A 19,583-nucleotide genomic window follows, 5' to 3' on the forward strand; every position below is an offset into this window, starting at 1 on the left:
CAACTGATAGTACACTGTCCCTTACATTTAGCTCAACTAGGTCTTTTTCAAATAGACATGAATGAGTTTCTGATGAGGGAATCCTCAGTTATCTGGAATACACTGGTTGAGTGCATGCATGCATCAACCAACTGATAACTCATAATTAGTTCCTCAAACAGTTTGGAACTAATTTAACTAGACTTAACTCAGTAAATTGAGTTAACTACTTACAACTTAAATATAACTCAATCTTATCTCCTTAATTAAGGGATAATCTCCTTAATTTAAGGGATAACTATTGCATCACTGCAAAAAGACTTCTAACTTGAATTTCTCTAGCTAATTAATCCATAATGAATTAATTAATTATTTCCAAGCAGCTGGTGAGACTAAATTCGATTTTAATTCACAATTTTAATTCAAGGACAAATTAAAATTGGAATATTCTAGATTCTATTTTTATCATTTATTGTTGCTATTTTCAACACTAATTAGTGTGTGATACAAAGAGCAATCAACCAAGTCAGAATTAGAGTCTCATGGCTTCTTCAAACTAGTCACCATGGGAGTATCCATGGACTTGCAATCCATCATCCCAAAATTTTGAAGAATCTTAACAATATAATTTCCTTGAACAAGGCAAAATTCACCTTGATTATTCCATACTTATAGTCCTAAGTAGTGACGCGTTAAACCAATATCCTTCATTTCGAATTTATAAATTAGCTCCCTCTTACATTGGACTATGAGATTCTCTTTTCCTGTCAGAAACAAGTTGTCAACATATAATAGAAAAATCATGGGCTTGCCTTTAACAACTCTAAAGTATAAATTTGGATTAGCATCACTCTTAGTAAAACCAAGACTCATCCAATATCCATCAATGTGATAGTACCATGCCTGAGGTTCATGTTTAAGTTTGTACAAATCTTTCTTCAATTTGTACACGTGAGTCTCCCTCTCATGAACCTCAAACCCTTGAGTTTGTTCTATGTACACTTCCTCCTCAATCAATCCATTGACGAAAGCCATTTTGACATCCATTTAATGTAATTTCCAACTTTCAATAGAGGTAATGGGAATAATATATCTAATGGAGGTGTGCCTAGAAACTCGAGAAAATGTGTCTTCATAATCTCTCTCTCTCTCTAGTAGAACCCTCTAGCCATGAATATTTCTTTGTACTTGTCTATTTTTCCATCCAGTACATGCTTTATTTTGTATATCCATTTGGAAGTCACCACTAACTTCCCTTCAGGTCTCGGCATGATTTCCCATACATCATTCTTCAAAAAATATTGGTACTCTTATAACATAGCATCTTTCCAAACTTGTTGACATGTTGCCTCTTCATAGTTGGATGGCTCAAATTCAATTTTCTTGCTCATCAATGCTACATAACTTGAGTATTTATTAACTCGTTTGGATTCCTTGAAACTTCCATGGGGAGTTACATGCCCTTTTACTTCCTGCAATGTTATTTCAGGCCATGTCAACCTTTCCTAGTTTTAGGTATAGTTACCCTTAGTGGGCCTACAAGTTCATTCTCTCCTTCAATCTCTTCTTTTTTATTTTGAGTGTGATTCATAGGACCTTGTTCCATAGGTTTTGAGCCCACATCCTTGGGATTTTATTGTTCCTCATCATCAGTAGAAGGAAACATTGTCATCAAACGTAGCATCCCTACTAATCTCAATTGTTGTTGTCCTAGAACATAAATTTTCTAGGCTTTTGATGTCTTATTGTATCCAACAAATTTTCCCTTCTTCCCAGAAGGTTTCACCTTGGTCCTCTTTTCCTTGGGCACACGAACGTAGACAAGACAACCTAAGATTCTCATATTTCCAATTTAGGGCTTCTCACCTATGAAGAGTTCTTGAGGAGTCTTATTCCCCAATACTCAGTGAAGGCTTCTATTGTGTACATAAGCAGTTGCCTTGGAGGCTTCTCCACATAGAAACATTGTTAGGTATTGATCATATATAATGGATCTAGCGGCTTCCATAATGGTTTTGTTCTTCCTTTTATAAATCCCATTATGTTGAGGATTGTAGGGGATAATAAGCTCCCTCTTAATTCCATCATCCCTGCAAAAATCAATAAGTTCCTTGGAGGAATATTCTCCACCATTATCAGACCTCAAAATTTTGATTCTTCTTCTTGTAAAGTTTTACACTCGAGCCTTGAATTCCTAAAACTTGTCAAATATTTCATCCTTGGTTTTTAAGAATAAAATCCATGTCTTTCGGGAGAAATCACAATAAAAGTTACATAGTACAAAATTCCAACCAAGGATTTCATAGACATGGGTCCACACAAATCATAATGTATAAGATCTACAAATCCTTGTTGGAAATACTAAGAGGGGGTTGAATCAGTATTTCTTTCCATTGTTACTTTTACCAGTTAAATCATTTATATTTAGAACACAAAAATTAACAATAAGAATAAATGATTTTATTAATTTCTTTTCAAAATAAATCAAGTATAATGTATATAGGGCTCCAACCCTATATGAAGACATCGATCTTCAATCTACTAGGCTTCAACCTATTTCGAAGCACCAACTTGGACTTTTGTGAGGCTCTGACCTCTAGGGAACTGACCCTATATTCTCAAGGCATTGACCTTGCGTTTAAAGGCTCCAACCCCTAGGGAACCAACCCTTCTCTGGTACAGAATCCGATATGGTTTCTTGATGACTCTGATCCTCTAGGGATCCAACCATATCTTATCCAATGCACCAACCTTGATTTTAGGAGCACCAACTCCAAGGACACCAATCTTATATTTTCCAAGTACCAACTTGGACTTTCTAAGGCACCAACCCCAAGGGCTCCAACCCTATAGCTTCACTTTGTCGAGGTATGTTTGGTTGTACTTCACAGTTCCCAAGGTCTTCTCCAACGATCCCTATCATTCTTCAGTTATCCCTTCACTTAGTCTCCACGTCACATCATCAATGAAAACCTTGTTCTTCGCATGAAGGTGTCTCCATTGTTCTTCATCATACCCAAGAAAAATTCTCCAAGGTTATTCCATGAGGTCTTCAGTCATGCATCAAGGTCTTCACTAATGCCTCCAAGTCATCTTCTAAAAACTTATTCAACAATGCTTTCCCCAACAAGATGTTTTCAACACAATCTCCTTAGTAATGCTTTAACACTGCTACTACACAGGTTCTTCAATGAGTTTTTCAACTAAGTCTTCTTCAATAAGCCTTCAATGCTTATGGTATCTTTAATAGGTTGCCCCAAGATATTCTCCAAGGTATTCAAATGATCTTAAAATGCCACTCCAACATATTCTCAATAAATCTTCACACCACTCTTACAATGTTCTTCAATAAGACTTGAAGGGTACTTCAATTCTGCTTCAATGTCTAATTCAAAATCAGCCTTCAATCAAGCCTCAAGTTATGCTTCAAGTGGTATTCAATGATGGTCCAAGCAATAACCTAGGAATACCAATAAATGCTTCATAGTTTTGCCCACAAATCTGGTTGATGAAGATCTTCTACAACAGGCACAAAAGGTTGCTTCAAATCTTCTATAACAGTATTTAAAGTTCTGAAGGTCTAGAATAAGGCCTCTACCATAGATCCAAGCCTCTTGAAATTGTAAGCCCTTGTCCAAAACTTTATCCATAGGTTTGAGCTTCAGATCTCCATAGAACTGTCTCCACTGGTCTAAAAGTCTGGAACAAGGTCTTTACCACAGATCTTTATAGGTTGTCTGAATCACTGAATTAACTGCTCCAGAGAGGCCACAGAATAGGCTGAAGTGTAGTCCTGAGGTGGCTACCCATAGGGCCAAAATTGTAGGCCTAAGGTGGCTACCCACAAGGCCAAAATTGCAGGCTTGAAGTGCTACCCATAGGGCTGAAATTGCAGGTTGTAACAGGACTGTAATCTGAGCTAAAAAGGTCACAAATTCGAGCTGCGGAGGTGACAATCCACGAGTTTCTGCAATTCTGTCCACAAGTTATAATCCGACCTTGAGAAGGGTAGCCAAAAGAATTTCCAACAGTTCTTTCTTCAACAAATCCAAGCATTGAGACCCCTTTTTTCCACTGGTTTAAGGACTGTAACTATATATTGTTCTTGAGCTAGAAGAATAAAGGAAATTTTTCCCCAAACTGTAATTTTTATTCCTCCTCGAGCTCTGTCCTACTCCTGTATTAATCACCAAAATTTTTTGATGAGAAACCAAGTCCAAATACGTGTATTAATAGTGTTTTTTCCAATAAAACTGAAGGGATGCGTCTTCAGGATGGAGGCCAACATGAGTAGGATTGTTCAGGTCGGCTTACTAGGAAAAAAAAAAAACGTTAACTTGTAAAATCAATAACTTTCAAACTACTTGGAGTTTTAGGCCAAGTAATAGCTCATTGGAAAGCTATAAATATGCTCTAAAGGATGGTGAAGGTCTCATAGAGAAATTATGCCTCTAAGGTAGTAAAAAAAATATTTTTTGATCTGACTGGACATTTATTGGTGCAGAATTGGAGGTAGGGTCATTTGCCTTCTTCAATATGTCCTTGCCTTCTTCATCATAGGGTCACCATATCATAAATGGTATGTTGTCAAATATACACTACATCATGCAGTTTCTTCCATTATTAGGATCACCAGAGGTAAGGTCATCAAGGATTATGGCTTCACATTATCAAAGGTTTGTCATGTCATCATTTTTTTTCATCAATATCGTCAGAGGTAGGACATGTCATCATGTGTATGTCACATAAGTCATCAAGAGCTTCTATATCATCAAGGTGTCTTGACATCTTTATCAAACATGAGTTATAGTCATCCTCTAGCATGTCAAGACTATTTGCCAATGCCAAATTGACATCAATGACAACCTAGATTAACAATCTCCCCCTTTGTCATTAATGGCAATATTCTTTCCCTTCCAATATTCTCTCCCCCTTTGACATCAATGGAAAACGGGGTGCCCAAATACTCCCCCTGTCAAGCTGCTTCTTTTCTTCACAAATAATAGTTCTTCATAGGTATGTTACTCCCCTTGTCATGGTGCTTTCCTTTCTGGCAATGTGGTTCCTAATAGATTTTCTTACATTCCTTTATGTGATGAAACAACTCCCCCTGTCTGCACAACCTCCTCTAGCTCAGGAAATATTACCTACTTAGTGATCAAGTGGAAGACATCTTCAACAATAGTCCATTGGATAGATAAGAGATCATATTCTTCAAATGGAGTGTTCCTAAGCAATGATCTATCAAAGAATGATTGTCAATATAGATCATTAAGGATTTCATAAGGTCCATTCACAGATGGCTTCTGCAAGAATGCTTAATCATCAGAAGATCTCCCTAACTGTATGCATGGTCTTCCTTTTGGTAGATTCTCCCCATAAAATACTTGGAGTATCAAGGATAACTTCATCAGGTCAACAACATGTGTTGTTGGTTGGAGTGTTCAAGAGACTTATGGATTCAATTTTCTTCCTTCTCCATACTTGTGTAACTTTCTTCTTTGGAATGGTTCTAGCTTGTGTAAGGGCCCAAGTCAAGTTACAATCACGTGCCATATGTCCAATGTTATGACACTTGAAGCACTCTATTTTTTTCATGAATAAGAATTCATGACTTCAAAATTGCTTGTCGAAGATTGACGAGGACCGTTAAATATGTCTTTGTGATATGCCCTACAATCTTTTTCCATGTGCCCAAAGTTTGTACAAGAATAACAATAACCAAGAAATATACTATGGTACCTGGGTGAAGAAGCTTTCCTTGATGTACTTCTAAAGTCTTTTTCCTTGGGATCCTTTGATGAGAACCATTTCTTCTTGCATCCTTGACACCATCTACAAGTCTCCTTGGAGTAGGATTTCCTTCATAGTTGTCTTGACTCTTCTCCTTACCTTTGTTGGAACTGGGAGCATAAACATTTCTTTATGGCTTCCTCACATCCTTGTTGTTTGACCATTATCATTCTTTCTTGAGGATTCACTTGCATAGCCAAGACCCGATTTATAAAGGGGAGACCTTTGATGACTTAGGATGTCATCTAGGGTTTGAGAAATCTTCAAGTTCCTATTCAGCAAGTCAACTTCCTTTTTAAGAAAGACAATTTCTTATTTCATGTTCTTGCATTCTTCATCCTACTTTGATGATATGACCTCCATTTCCTCCTTCATCTCAGTTGCTTCACATGATTGGGACTTAAGAGAAGTGATTTTTGATCTTAACTTGGTGATGTCATCTTTCTTCTCTTCCAGTTGGCCTGTCATGGTGTTTCTCTCCTTTTATATTTTATCAACTTGTCCTTCTATGAATGCCAATGCTTCCATTTCCTTCTCAGCTCCATGTACTTGTTTCCTTGCTTCTTCTTGTTGTGATATAAGGGAGGATACCTCTTCCTTGTATTGACCAATCTCTGCTTCAAGTTTGTTCAAGCTCTTATGCCTTTGTTCAAGGTGGCTTGACAAGGTATCTTCCCATTTCTTTGTCTTATCCAATTGATTTGTCATGGATATAACTTCTTCATGATTCTTTCTCTTGTTTTGATGAAATTCTTTAATCTTGGCGAGCTCCTCATCTATTTCTTGTACTTGAAGCTTGATAAGGTCAACTTCCTTCCTTGTCTTGTTTTGGTCACCAACTTTAACTTTCTTCTTAAGTTCCTCATTTTCATTTTTCAAATTGTTAATCTCTTCTATGGTAGCCATAAGTTTAGTGATGATATCTTCTTCAAAATCTTCTTCATTCTCTTCATCTTCTAGGTATTCTTTAGCCTTGATGTTACCACACTTATCTTCAGCTTCCTTGATGGGCTTTGGATTTCCTTCTTGTTTTCCATCATTTTCTTGACTAGAGATCATTTTCAACACTCATTTTGAGTGAAGGTCATGAATTTTATCCCATATGCATTTTGTTGACAAACATTTTTCAAAATTGGCCTTCATAGAATCAAGTATCCCATTCAAGATTTCTTTCATTGCTCTTGTATTATGTTCCTTGGATTCTCCATCCATCATGCTATCAGCAATCACTAATTTCCAGACTTCAATGCCTTGAGTCTTTAAGAAATTCCCCATTATTGCCTCCCATATATCAAAGATTCCATTGAACAATGGAGCCTTCACAAATTGATTGACTTCAATTTCAGTGGTTGAGGGAGACACATCCTTATGAGGATTGGAGAATTTCTTCCTTGGCTTCGCCATTCATGTTCTAATGATCAACCTTCAAGTTGTTAGGATTTGAGTGAAGGTACTGGATCTGATACCAAATGTTGGAAATACTGAGAAGCGGGTGAATCAGTATTTCTTTTCAATTGTTACTTTTACCAGTTAAATCATTTATATTTAGAACAAAAAATGAACAATAAGAATAAATGCTTTTATTAATTTTTTTTCACAATAAATCAAGTACAATGTATATAGGGCTCCAACCCTAGATGAAGACATTGATCTTCAATCTCCCAAGCTCCAACTTGGACTCTTGTGAGGCTCTGACCTCTAGGGCACTGACCCTATATTCTCAAGGCACTAACCTTGCATTTAGAGGCTCCAACCCCTAGGGCACCAACCCTTCTTTGGTACACAGTCTAATATGCTTTCTTGAGGACTCTGATCCTCTAGGACTCAAACCATATCTTATCCAAGGCACCATCCTTGAGTTTAGGAGCACCAACTCCTAGGACACCAATCTTATATTTTCCAAGCACCAACTTGGACTTTCCAATGCACTAACCTTGTCAATTCTAATGTACCAACCCTAAGGGCTCTATTAGTGTTAGTATTTGCATCCTACCATCAGTGATCAAAAATCCTCTGTTCATAGCATATGAGGGTCCCACTCAGAAATTGTTTTCATACCACCTAGGTCCTCATTCAAAAATTTACTCACTTATGGTAGCCCTAGTCAAAAACCTCACTCTCCCTCAAAACAATCTATACTTGCTGGCCCACCTCCATGTCTTACTGAGCATACTTCAATCATGAAAGGCTCATGTCATCATGTCTTATGTCAGTCAAGTCCACCTGAAGTCTACTTTTTCAAGGTCCCTTTAGGTCACTAGATTTCATTCCTCCAAGGTCCAATAAAACACCATTCACTGCATAAGGCCAGCAAAATCATGAGAGTGAAAGAAATAATATCTCTTTTTCATTCAAAGAGGATTTGCACACATGTAACTATGGTTTCCCAAGATCTAATTTTCATTGCAAAGTATGGGTTTGGTTTTAGATTGTAATTTTATTTCAAAAAAAGAAATGTAATATTTTTATTTATTTATGTAATTTTATGTTCATTATAAATAATAAGTTACTATTCCTAAGCTGTTCAATCAAACTCTATTACCAACATTATCCACCTACAAAGGAAAAAGTCAGAAGTCAAAGTTAGAAAATGGTTTTTCAAACCATAAATCAAACCCATTCAAGTATAAAAGCCCTCAAAGACATCAATTCAACATTCATTTACACTCCTACACTCTCAAATCATCCTCAGAAAAAGGAAATTTTCAAGTTTTAAATGAAATTATGCAAAACGGGGGTAGAGGGCGCGTTTTGAACTGGTGCTACTCATTTCCTAAGGGCGTTGCGCGCCTTTTCAGAGTGTTGCGTGTTTGACCAGATTGTTGCGTGTTTGCTTGAAAATGTCCAGAGATTTCCCAAAGAGCACTACATCATCTCCAAGCTTCAAAATGTGTCACCAACATGCTCTAGCAAACAATTAGGTTGAAATCATATCACTCCTCTCCTCCACAATTGAATTATATGGTGTTTCATTGTGTTTTGGCATCATAGTAAATTCAAAACCCTAGTAACATAATCCCATTCCTAAATTTCATTTTCTAGCATCCCACCACCATTCCTACATTTCAAAACTACCCCCTGTAACCTCCCTCATATCACACATCCCCATTTTCATCTCCTCAATTTCCTCACACCATCCCATACTCTCTACACCTACATTCCATTTCATCATCTCCCTAGGGTTTCACTCCCATAACTCATGGAAAAAGAAGAGAACAAAAGTCATAGTGAGGAAGAAAGATAGAGAGGAGGCTATCTAAGAGAGGAGGGAGAATCATTAGACATGAGCCAACAAATACCAGAGAACTCATGGCATCTCCCATCACTGTGACAAGATTTAAGCATGTGGGTTGTTTTGAGTTTTGTGAGAAAGTACAAAGGATCCAACATTATCATGTGTTGACCAGATTATTCATCACTAACCTCGATGAAAACAAGGTAACCCTTATTGGCGTCACCTTCACTGTGTCTCCTACTATCATATCAGTTGCCTCTAGGATCCCAAATGTTGGGGGAAAATGGTTTAAACAAGGAGAATTAGATCATTTCTATTATGAGCCATATCTTAAACCAAGGTACAAGAATGAGAGAAAGAGGATTTTTCCTTTCTCTTACCTCCTAGATAGATATGCTCCCATGATGAAAATCATCATGAAGTACTTCACTTGTGAGGGTAGGTTTTTTAGGCTTTATTCCTATCATATCTGGCTACTCATTCATTTCACAAGAGTCAAAATGCTCAATATACCCTACTATCTTTACCATAGCATTTACAAGATGTCATTCATTGCCCAAAAGAAATATTATGATCATCAAATGAATATTATCTTTCACCACACCCTCATCAAGAGGATAGTCCTCCATTACCTTGATCAACTTAACATTGCATGGGACACCTTTATATCCAATGAGATTTTCATTGTCCCACCTATTCAGCATAGCCAAAAATCACCTTCATCATCTCATCCTTCCACATCCATTCCTCCACCTCAGCCTACAGTTCATACATCATCACCAAATCAGTCTCTCTCACCCACCTCACCACCATCATCTCCATTTCACACTGAGACTAGGTCACCTAGCAGGGGTGAAATTAGCAAGCCTAAGAGGGTTGATTTGGGCATAATGGCACATACTTATTAGAGAGGCCATGGTAGGTGTTTTCCCCACAGATTATGAGAGGGGCCTTTCCTTCTTCATCATCAAAGCAGGTACAAAAGGGCAAGGAGAAGATGACAGAGATAGAGATCCAATGGCAGGAGGAAGACCTCCATGAAACAGAGCAAGATTTTGGCTTAGTTGCCCTAAGTGAGAATGATGGTAGTGAAAGCACAAGAATTGTCATAAAATAAAAGGATGCACTCATAGGGGAGGTCCAGGTCAACTTGCCGAGGGAAAAATATATCTTTTCGTACTATGAACAGGAAAACAAGCAGTTTGAGACCAAACAAAAACTCATGGAGATTCAGCTCCTCAAGGCAAAGAGGGAGGCTGAAAAGACTAATATTTTACTTGATGAAGCATATGGAGAATATGGTGAATAGATTGTTGAAGAGGTGCCAAGAAAAAGGCCACGGGCTAGATGCCTAAAAAGAGCATTGAAGTTAGAGGAACAAAAAGAGGCCAAACTAGCTAAGCATCTCACCCTAAATGAACAGTTTTCCAAAACGATGAATGAGAACTAGGAGTATTGGCTCGAGAGGGTAAATGGTCATCTTGAAAAACTCTTATTCAAGGCCAAAAGGGATAATGAAATTCACAATAGTATGGCTAAACATTATGCCTACAGAGAATTTGGATTTCCAGCGCAAAACTCAAAGCTGCAAAGGAGAAGATTGAAGCCTTGACCAAGCAAGAGGAGAAAAGGAGGCTAGACATTCTTGCCAAGGAATCACTACATGCCTCAAACACATGATTAGCCATCATCCCACCAATTTTGATAATTTTTTAGCAAATTTTTTAAGTTGTGAATTTTTGTTTTTTTAAGGCATTTTTAGCACAGTTAAAAGGTTAAACACATAGCACCTAGGGTGTTGCGCTCTTTTTTTGGCCATCTAATGATAAAAAGGTCAACATAATTGGATTTAGAGTGATGAGGACATGCACCCTGTTCATTTTCTAGGAATTTGGAGACAAATGAGTCAGTCAAAAAGGTCAAAAACCACCAAAAAACCATGTTTTGCCTCATTTCTGGCTTAGGCGCTACTCGTTTACCAGTCTTGGGAGATTGAGCTTTTGACAGGACAAATGAGCTCCAATTTTAAAACTGAATACATGTCTAGAAAGTAGACTTGAAGGGATTTCAAACAAGCCATCTTGGAGAAAATTTGGATACCAGGAAGGCACCCAAAAGCAGTCCTGAACTTGGAGGGCGCATTTCACAAAGAGAGGGCGCGTTTGACAGTCTTCTCCAATTTTCTGAGTTTCTCTCCTGTTTTTCTTTTCACCTTGTAAAATGATGATTTTACCTATGTAAATGATCAAAGTGGATGTAATTATAATGTTTTTATATTACCTAGGGTAAATTCATTAGGTAAATCAACCAGATGAGGTATAATGAATTAGTTCACTTAAGATAGGAATGAGTCACTTAGACCATCCTACAATTTAGCCATCAGTTCATATTTTTGTGTAATATCTTCCTCACCTCATGGATTCGACCCCTGAGGATGAGGGGAAGTGGTTTTCATGTCTATTTAGTCTCTTTCTTCACCATAGACAAGGTTTGGACTATTGGATGTTGTATTAGTGTTTCAGACTTTGACATGAAATATATTGGATGAGTTGTAGCTATTTTAGTGGGATTCTTGTGGCATGGTATTTTGACATTGTTTCTTCTTCAATTTCATATGTATGAATTTTTTTTACCTTCCATGATTAATTTCACTCGAAGTATGTTTGATTTTCAAGGTGTGATAAGCATAATTCATCTTGCATGCTCTGTTTTGGGAAAATCATAATAGATTGTTTCATTCTTCAGTTTAAAAAGAATTCATGATCCTCGTGCTCTTTTTAGCACCTAACTAGTCTAAACCAATTCATCACTATACTACAAAGTTTTAAAGTAACTTGCCTACCTTGCCCCATCAGATGTCTGCAATTATGATTCTCTTTTTCCCTCACCTAATTCACTCTCTGACCTAATTCACTCATCCAGTGACTACCCCAATCAAAATCAAATCAAAACCTTGAGCTACTATATCTAGCCTAAAACCCTAATCCATCTAGCCCTCTTGGCTATGATCCTTTGGAGAGATCCCTCTCCAGCATGGTAGGGCTAGCTACCAAGTCAAAATATTGGTTTGTGGTTACCTCAGCTGGACTCTTCCTCAGCCTTGGAGATCTGGAGGAGTGGTAACATATTGGCGGCGTTGTCGGGGACCAAAAGCTCTATCTTCCCTGGGAAAGAATGACAATGATTTAGATCTAATTGTTGATGACGAATAGCAGTTGGACACATAGGAACGTTGTACCATTAACTTGGCGACTCCATTGACTAAAATATCTATAAAATCAACACTTCATGGTGATTCCACTGCATTAAGATCAATAGCTTGAAGAACTTTCAAGATGGGATCTGTTGCAAGAAGGTATGCTCCAATGAAAAGAGATCACATTCCAGGTTTCCCAAATAAAATGCCTAATGTAAACTGGCAAAGCAATTTGCCTATGTTCAAAGATGTCAAAGGTTATGATGTTACTCTTCATATGGTGAATTTTCACATGCATGTGCATACATTAAAGATTGATTTTCCTCAAGGCTAGTTGATGAAGATATTCATGGCCACTCTGGAAGGTGAAGGCCAATCTTGGTATGAAATTTTGCCGCCTGCTTGTATTTATTGTTTAAATGATTTTCATACCATCTTCTTTGAAAGGTATAAAGAATCTTGTCCATCCTTAATATTAGTTCAGAACTGTTGTAAACATGTTGATAGTTTTATTGAAAACCTTGACAATTTTTATGGAGATGATGAATTCATGGATGATGAGATCATGGAAGCCTTGTATGAAAATCCATTTCAGTAGCACAAAGAAAGCTTAGAGGATACTTGTCAAGATGCTCAGGAAATTTCACAGCATGCTAAAGATCTTTGTACAATTGAAAATTATGGAAGACAAGGTCTTATTTCAGATCTTCTTGCAACAAAAGATGGTATGAAGGAAAATCAAGTTCCAATTTCAGATTGTGATAAGGTCAAGCTGGTTATTCCAGATCTAGATTTAGATTGTGATGATGAAGAGTATGTTGTTCTGGATCCCATGAAGGATACCTCTATTGTTGAGATCACCTTGAATGAAGAAAACGAAGTTATCGACCCAAGTGTTCTCATCCCATTAGAAAAAAGTCTTCAGAAGGAGGCAATCCAACCCCTTTATTAAAAACAAGACGAGATATTTTCTCAAGTAAGTGAAAAATATTCTTTGGATGACTCTATGGTAAATGATAGAAATTTTAGTTTTGAGTTTCAAGAACAATCTGAAGAAGTTAGTCACTTTGATACACAAGACCATATTCAGCATCCTTGTGAATCTTTGGGAGGGAAACAAGAAAATTACTATTTTAGAAAAAGAAAACAAAAAGTAGTTTCTCCTATGTCTAAAGATGAGATAGATCAACTCCTGAAAATTCATGTTACAGCCCAAGATAATGCAGATGATAGGGTTGTCGTGTTTGATAATCTTGAATAATTTTTTCTGTTTAAGGATGACTTAGACTATGAATTTGAGGAGTATGAGCGTAAGAGAGATAGTATGTCAGAAATCGAGTCAGAATTTCTCATGCTCGAGGAATTTATAGCCAACACTTAGATAGCAGAAGGTTATACTTCCCTATGCCTCCCTATCAACCAACAACCACTATTCTTTTATATCAGAATGAAGAGAGTACTTCTATTTTTGTTGTTGAATCTCAAGACAAGGTAATGCTTCAAGATTTTCAAGATCCCTTCGACAGTCTTTTGCAAGCATTGGAGAATATGAATGTTGTCTGGTTTGTTAACATAAGCCTTGGTTTCAGTTGTTATTGTGAGTTTCCTACATGTACATCATTCTACCTGCTCGAGGAAAGTGAGAGAATAATTTCAATAAATAGCCATCTACTAGATTGGTTACACTTGAAGGATCACTTCTCATTATTGTACATATTTATTCAGTAGGTAGGTGGTTGTCATCGGGATTTGAGGCCCTAAAATCTCGATGGTTTGTTTCCATTAATAAGTTTTGTAAGTACTTGTGTCAGTTAAGTAAGTCAGTATTGAGTCATTTTTCAGTCAGTTTTCAGTTTGTCACAAGTTAGTTTGTGTCACTTGAGTTGTCAGTGTTTAGTCATACATTTTAGTTTACATTTTTGACCGTATTGGCCCACATGGTTAGGCACTTGCTCTACAGTTTTCTTGGAACCTCCAAGGAGCTATCATCCCAAGTAAGGTTGATGTTAGTGTTAGTATTTTCATCCTACCATTAGTGATCAAAAATCCTCTTTTCATACCATATGAGAGTCCCATGGTCCTCATTCAAAAATTTACTCACTGATGGTAGCCCTAGTCAAAAACCTCACTCTCCCTCAAAAAAAAATCTATACTTGCTGGCCCACCTTCATGTCTTACTGAGCATACTTCAATCATGAAAGACTCATGTCATCATGTCTTATGTTAGCTAAGTCCACCTGAAGTCTGCTTGTTCAAGGTCCCTTTAGGTCACTAGGTTTGTTATAGACATTTTTGTGCCTTACAGCATGAATCATGAAATGTCGATAATCTAAGGGATCCAAAGTCCCTAAACATGTTGTTCCTACTCCTAGAGGAACAAAGTCAGCAAACCACAGCACTAAATATCAGTTCTCCACTTGAAAACACTCAAAAACAGGCTAATTCTGGATCATGTCAACTGCTCCACTGAGCATCTGCGCTGAATGTCAACTGCTCCACTCTGTACCTGCGCTGAATGTCAACTGCAAAGAAGGCTACCTGCGCTGGGCGAGTTTGGCCAAGTGGCACAGTCATTCCTCAAGGTGTCAATGCCCAGGAAGCTTCCAAAATGACACTTGGATCAGGGAATTCGACTGGTGATGAGTAAGAGGGTCTAGATCTCCAAGTGGAAGCAAGAACCTCCAAGTGGACTCAAGAACTGAAGAATAACTGAAGTGGGAGAGGACACTAGTCAGCTCCATGCCAAGCTCAAGCTGACTCATCCTTTCTCCAAAACTCCTATATATAGAGCTCTCTCATGAGGTCTAGGGAGGCTGGAATCTGGTGAATGTAAGGAAGTGCTGTTGGTTTGAGTATAGAACTATTGGGTGATTTTCTTGAAGGAGGTGAAGAGGAGATTTCTTTCTGCTGGGAGGTGATGCTGGATTGGGCCTTTTATGGTTGTATCACTCCCTGAACTTTACTTCTTCCATTAATAAAGCATTTGAAGTTCTTCTATATGCATGTGTCTCAATGGCGTATTGATACTTGTATATTTGATTTATTCTAATCCTTGAATCAATTATGAATGTATGCTTCTTGTAGTTTTCCTCTCTTGTCATTTTGCAGGATCTTGGTGTAGCTGGGCCAGTGAAAGAGCAAGGAGCTGGGAGCAAGCAGCAAAGAGAGAAGATTGGATCAATCATTAGCGGAAGACAACGGTTAGTGGATCTCTTTCTCCCCTCTCTTACATCTCATAAAGAAGTAATCTCGAATAGCTTTGCTTTGATTGTTGCTGAGGTACTATCACCCTTAGAGTGGGATAGGGTCATTCCGTATTGGATACTTTTCCCAACAACAAGGTTTCATTCCTCTAAGGTCCAACAAAACACCATTCACTGTGTAAGGCTTGCAAAAGCATGAGAGTGAAAGAAATAATATCCATTTTTCATTCAAAGAGGATTTGCAAACATGTAACTATGGTTTCCCGAGCTCTAATTTTCATTCCAAAGTATGGGTTTGGTTTCAAATTGTAATTTTATTTCAAAAAAAGAAATGTAATATTTTATTTATTTATGTAATTTTATGTTCATTATATGTAATAAGTTACTATCCCTAAGCTGTACACTAAAACTCTATTGCCAACATCATCCACCTGCAAAGGAAAAAGTCAGAAGTCAAAGAGCATTAGTGCGAAAATTTGAAAAGTTACATGAAACATTAGAAATTGGTTTTCAAAGCATAAATCAAACCCATTCAAGTATAAAAGCCCTCAAAGACATCAATTCAACATTAATTTTCACTTCTACACTCTCAAATCGTCCTTGGCAAAAGGGAATTTTCGAGTTTTAAATGAAATTGTGCAAAACGGGGGCAGAGGACATGTTTTGAACTAGTGTTGCGTGTTTCCTAAGGGTGTTGCGCGCTTGTTAAGAGTGTTGTGCGTTTGACCATATTGCTCCGTGTTTACCTGAAAATAGCCAAAGATTGCCCAAAGAGCACTACATCATCTCCAAGCTTCAAAATGTGTCACCAACATGCTCCAACAAACAAGTAGGTTGAAATCATATCACTCCTCTCCTCCACAGTTGAATTATATGGTGTTTCATTTTGTTTTGGTGTCCTAGTAAATTCAAAACCCTAGTAACATAATTCCTAAATTTCATTTTCTAGCATCCCACTACCATTCCTACATTTCAAAACTACCCCCTAGTACCTCCCTCATATCACACATCCCCATTTTCATCTTCTCAATTTCCTCACACCATCACATACTCTCTACACCTACATTCCATTTCATCATCTCCCTACGGTTTGACTCCAATAACTCATGGCAGAAGAAGAGAACAGAAGTCGCAGTGAGGAAGAAATACAGGAGAGGAGGCTATCTAAGAGAGGAGGGAGAATCATTAGACATGAGCCAACAAATACCAGTGAACTCATGGCATCTCCCATCACTATGACAAGCTTTAAGCATGTGGGTTGTTTTGAGTTTTGTGAGAAAGTACAAAGTATCCAACATTATCCTGTGTTGACCAGATTATTCATCACCAACCTCCATGACAACCAGGTAACCCTTGCTGGCGTCATCTTCACTGTGTCTCCTACGATCATATCAGTTGCCTCTAGGATCCCAAATGTTGGGGAAAAATGGTTTAAACAAGGAGAATTAGATCATTTCTATTATGAGCCATATCTTAAACCAAGGTACAAGAATGAGAGAAAGAGGATTTTTCCCTTCTCTTACCTCCTATATAGATATGCTCCCATGATGAAAATCATCATGAAGTACTTCACTTGTGAGGGTAGCTTTTCTAGGCTTTATTCCTATCATATCCGAGTACTCATGTATTTCACAAGAGTCAAAATGCTCAATATACCCTACTATCTTTACTAGAGCATTGGCAAGTGTCATTCATTGCTCAAAATAAAGATTATGATCATCAAATGGAAAGTATCTTTCACGACTCCCTCATCAAGATGATAGTCCTCCATTACCTTGATCAGTTTAACATTGCATGGGACACCTTTATATCCAATGAGATTTTCATTGTACCACCTATTTAGCATGGCCAAAAAGCACCTTCATCATTTCAGCCTTCCAAATCCATTCCTCCACCATAGCCTATAGTTCATACATCATCACCAAATCAGTCTCTTTCACCCACCTCACCACCGTCATCTCCATTTCACACTGAGACTGGGTCACCTAGCAGGGGGTGAAAATAGCAAGCCTAAGAGGCTTGATTTGGGAAAAATGGCACATACTTATCAGAGAGGCCATAGGCATGTTTTTTCCCCACAGATTGTGGGAGAGGCCTTTACTTCTTCATCAGCAAAGCAGATATAGAAAGGAAAGGAGAAGATAACAAAGACAGAGATCCAGCAGTAGGAGGAAGACCTCCATGAAACAGAGTAGGATTTTGGCTTAGTTGACCTAAGTGAGCATGATGATAGTGAAAGCACAATCATTGTCATCAAAAAAAAGGATTCACTCAAAGGGGAGCTCCAGGTCAACTTATAGAGGGCAAAATATATCATTTCATACTATGAACAGGAAAACAAGAAGTTTGAGACCAAACAAGAGCTCATGGAGATTCAACTCCTCAAGGCAAAGAGGGAGGCTGAAAATACTAAGATTTTACTTGATGAAGCATATGGAGAAGATGGTTAATAGCTTGATGAACAAGTACCAAGAAAAAGGCCACAGACTAGAGGCCTAAAAAGAGCATTGAAGTTAGAGGAACAGAAAGAGGTTGAACTAGCTAATCAGATCACCCTAAATGATGAATGAGAACTGGGAGTATTGGCTTGAGAGGGTAAATGGTCATCTTGAGAAACTCCTAGTCAAGGCCAAAAGGGATAATGAAATTCACAAGAAGATGGTTAAACATTACGCCTAAGAGAAAGGATTTCCAGGGAAAAACTCAAAGCTGCAAAGGAGAAGATTGAAGCCTTGACCGAGAAAGAGGAGAAAAGGAGGCGAGACATTCTTGCCAAGGCATCACTCCATGACTAAAACACATGATCAGCCATAATCCCACAAATTTTGACAATTTTTGAGCAAATTTTACAAGTTGTGAATTTATGTGTTTTTTGAGGCATTTTTAGCACATTAAAAAGGTCAAACGTGCAGCACCTAGGGTGTTGCGCTCTTTTTTGGGGCATATAATGAGAAAAATGTCAACATAATTGGATTCAAAGTGATGAGGACATGAACCCTATGCATTTTCTTGGCATTTAGAGACAAACGGGTCAGTCAAAAAGGTCAAAAACCACCAAAAAACCATGTTTCTACTCATTTCTAGCTTGGGCACTACGCGTTTACCAACCTTGAGAGATTGAGTTTTTGACAGGAAAAATGAGCTCAAATTTGAAAAATGAAGACATTTCTAGAAATTAGAATTGAAGGGCTTTCAAACAAGCCATCTTGGAGCAAATTTTGACACCGGGAAGGCACCCAAAAGCAATCCTGAACGTGGAGGGCGAGTTTGACAAAGAGAGGGCGTATTTGACAGTCTTCTCCAATTCTTTGAGTTTCTCTCCTGTTTTGATTTTCACCTGGGAAAATGATGATTTTACCTATGTAAATGATCAAATTGGATGTAATTATCATTTTTTTACTATTACCTATGGTAAATGCATTAGGTAAATCAAGTAGATGAGGTATAATGAATCAGTTCACTTAAGATAGGAATAAGTCACTTGGACCATCCTGCAATTTAGCTATCAATTCATATTTTTGTGTAATATCTTCCTCACCTCAGGATTCAACCCCTGAGGATGAGGGGAAGTGGTTTTCATGTCTATTTAGTCCCTTTCTTCACCATATACAAGGGTTGGACTCTATTGGATGTTGTATTAGTGTTTCAGACTTTAGCATGAAATATATTGGATGAGTTGCAGCTATTTTGGTGGGATTCCTATGGCATGGTATTTTGACATTGTTTCTTCTTCAGTTTCATATGTATGAAGGTTTTGTACCTTCCATGATTCTTTTCACTCTAAGTACGTTTGGTTTTCAAGGTGTGATAAGCAGAATTCATCTTGTATGCTTTGTTTTGGGAAAATCATCATAGATTGTTTCATTTCTTCAGTTTAAAAAGAATTCATGATCCTCATGCTCTTTTTAGCACCTCACTAGTCTAAACCATTTCATCACTATACTACAAAGTGTTAAAGTAAGTTTCCTATCTTGCCCACCCCAATCAAAATCAAATCAAAACTCTGAGCTATTATATCTAGCCTAAAACCCTAATCCATCTAGCCCTCTTGGCTGTGATCCTTTGGAGAGATCCCTCTCCAACTTGGTAGGCCTAGCTACCAAGTCAAAAGATTGGTGTGCGGTTACCTCAGTTGGACTCTTCGTCATCCTTGGAGATCCGAAGGAGTGGTAACAGG

Source organism: Pinus tabuliformis, chromosome 3_2, assembly GCF_031772625.1.
Source record: "Pinus tabuliformis cultivar Carrire ecotype Pingquan chromosome 3_2, CPIR1, whole genome shotgun sequence".
In the NCBI taxonomy this organism is placed as follows: Eukaryota; Viridiplantae; Streptophyta; class Pinopsida; order Pinales; family Pinaceae; genus Pinus; species Pinus tabuliformis.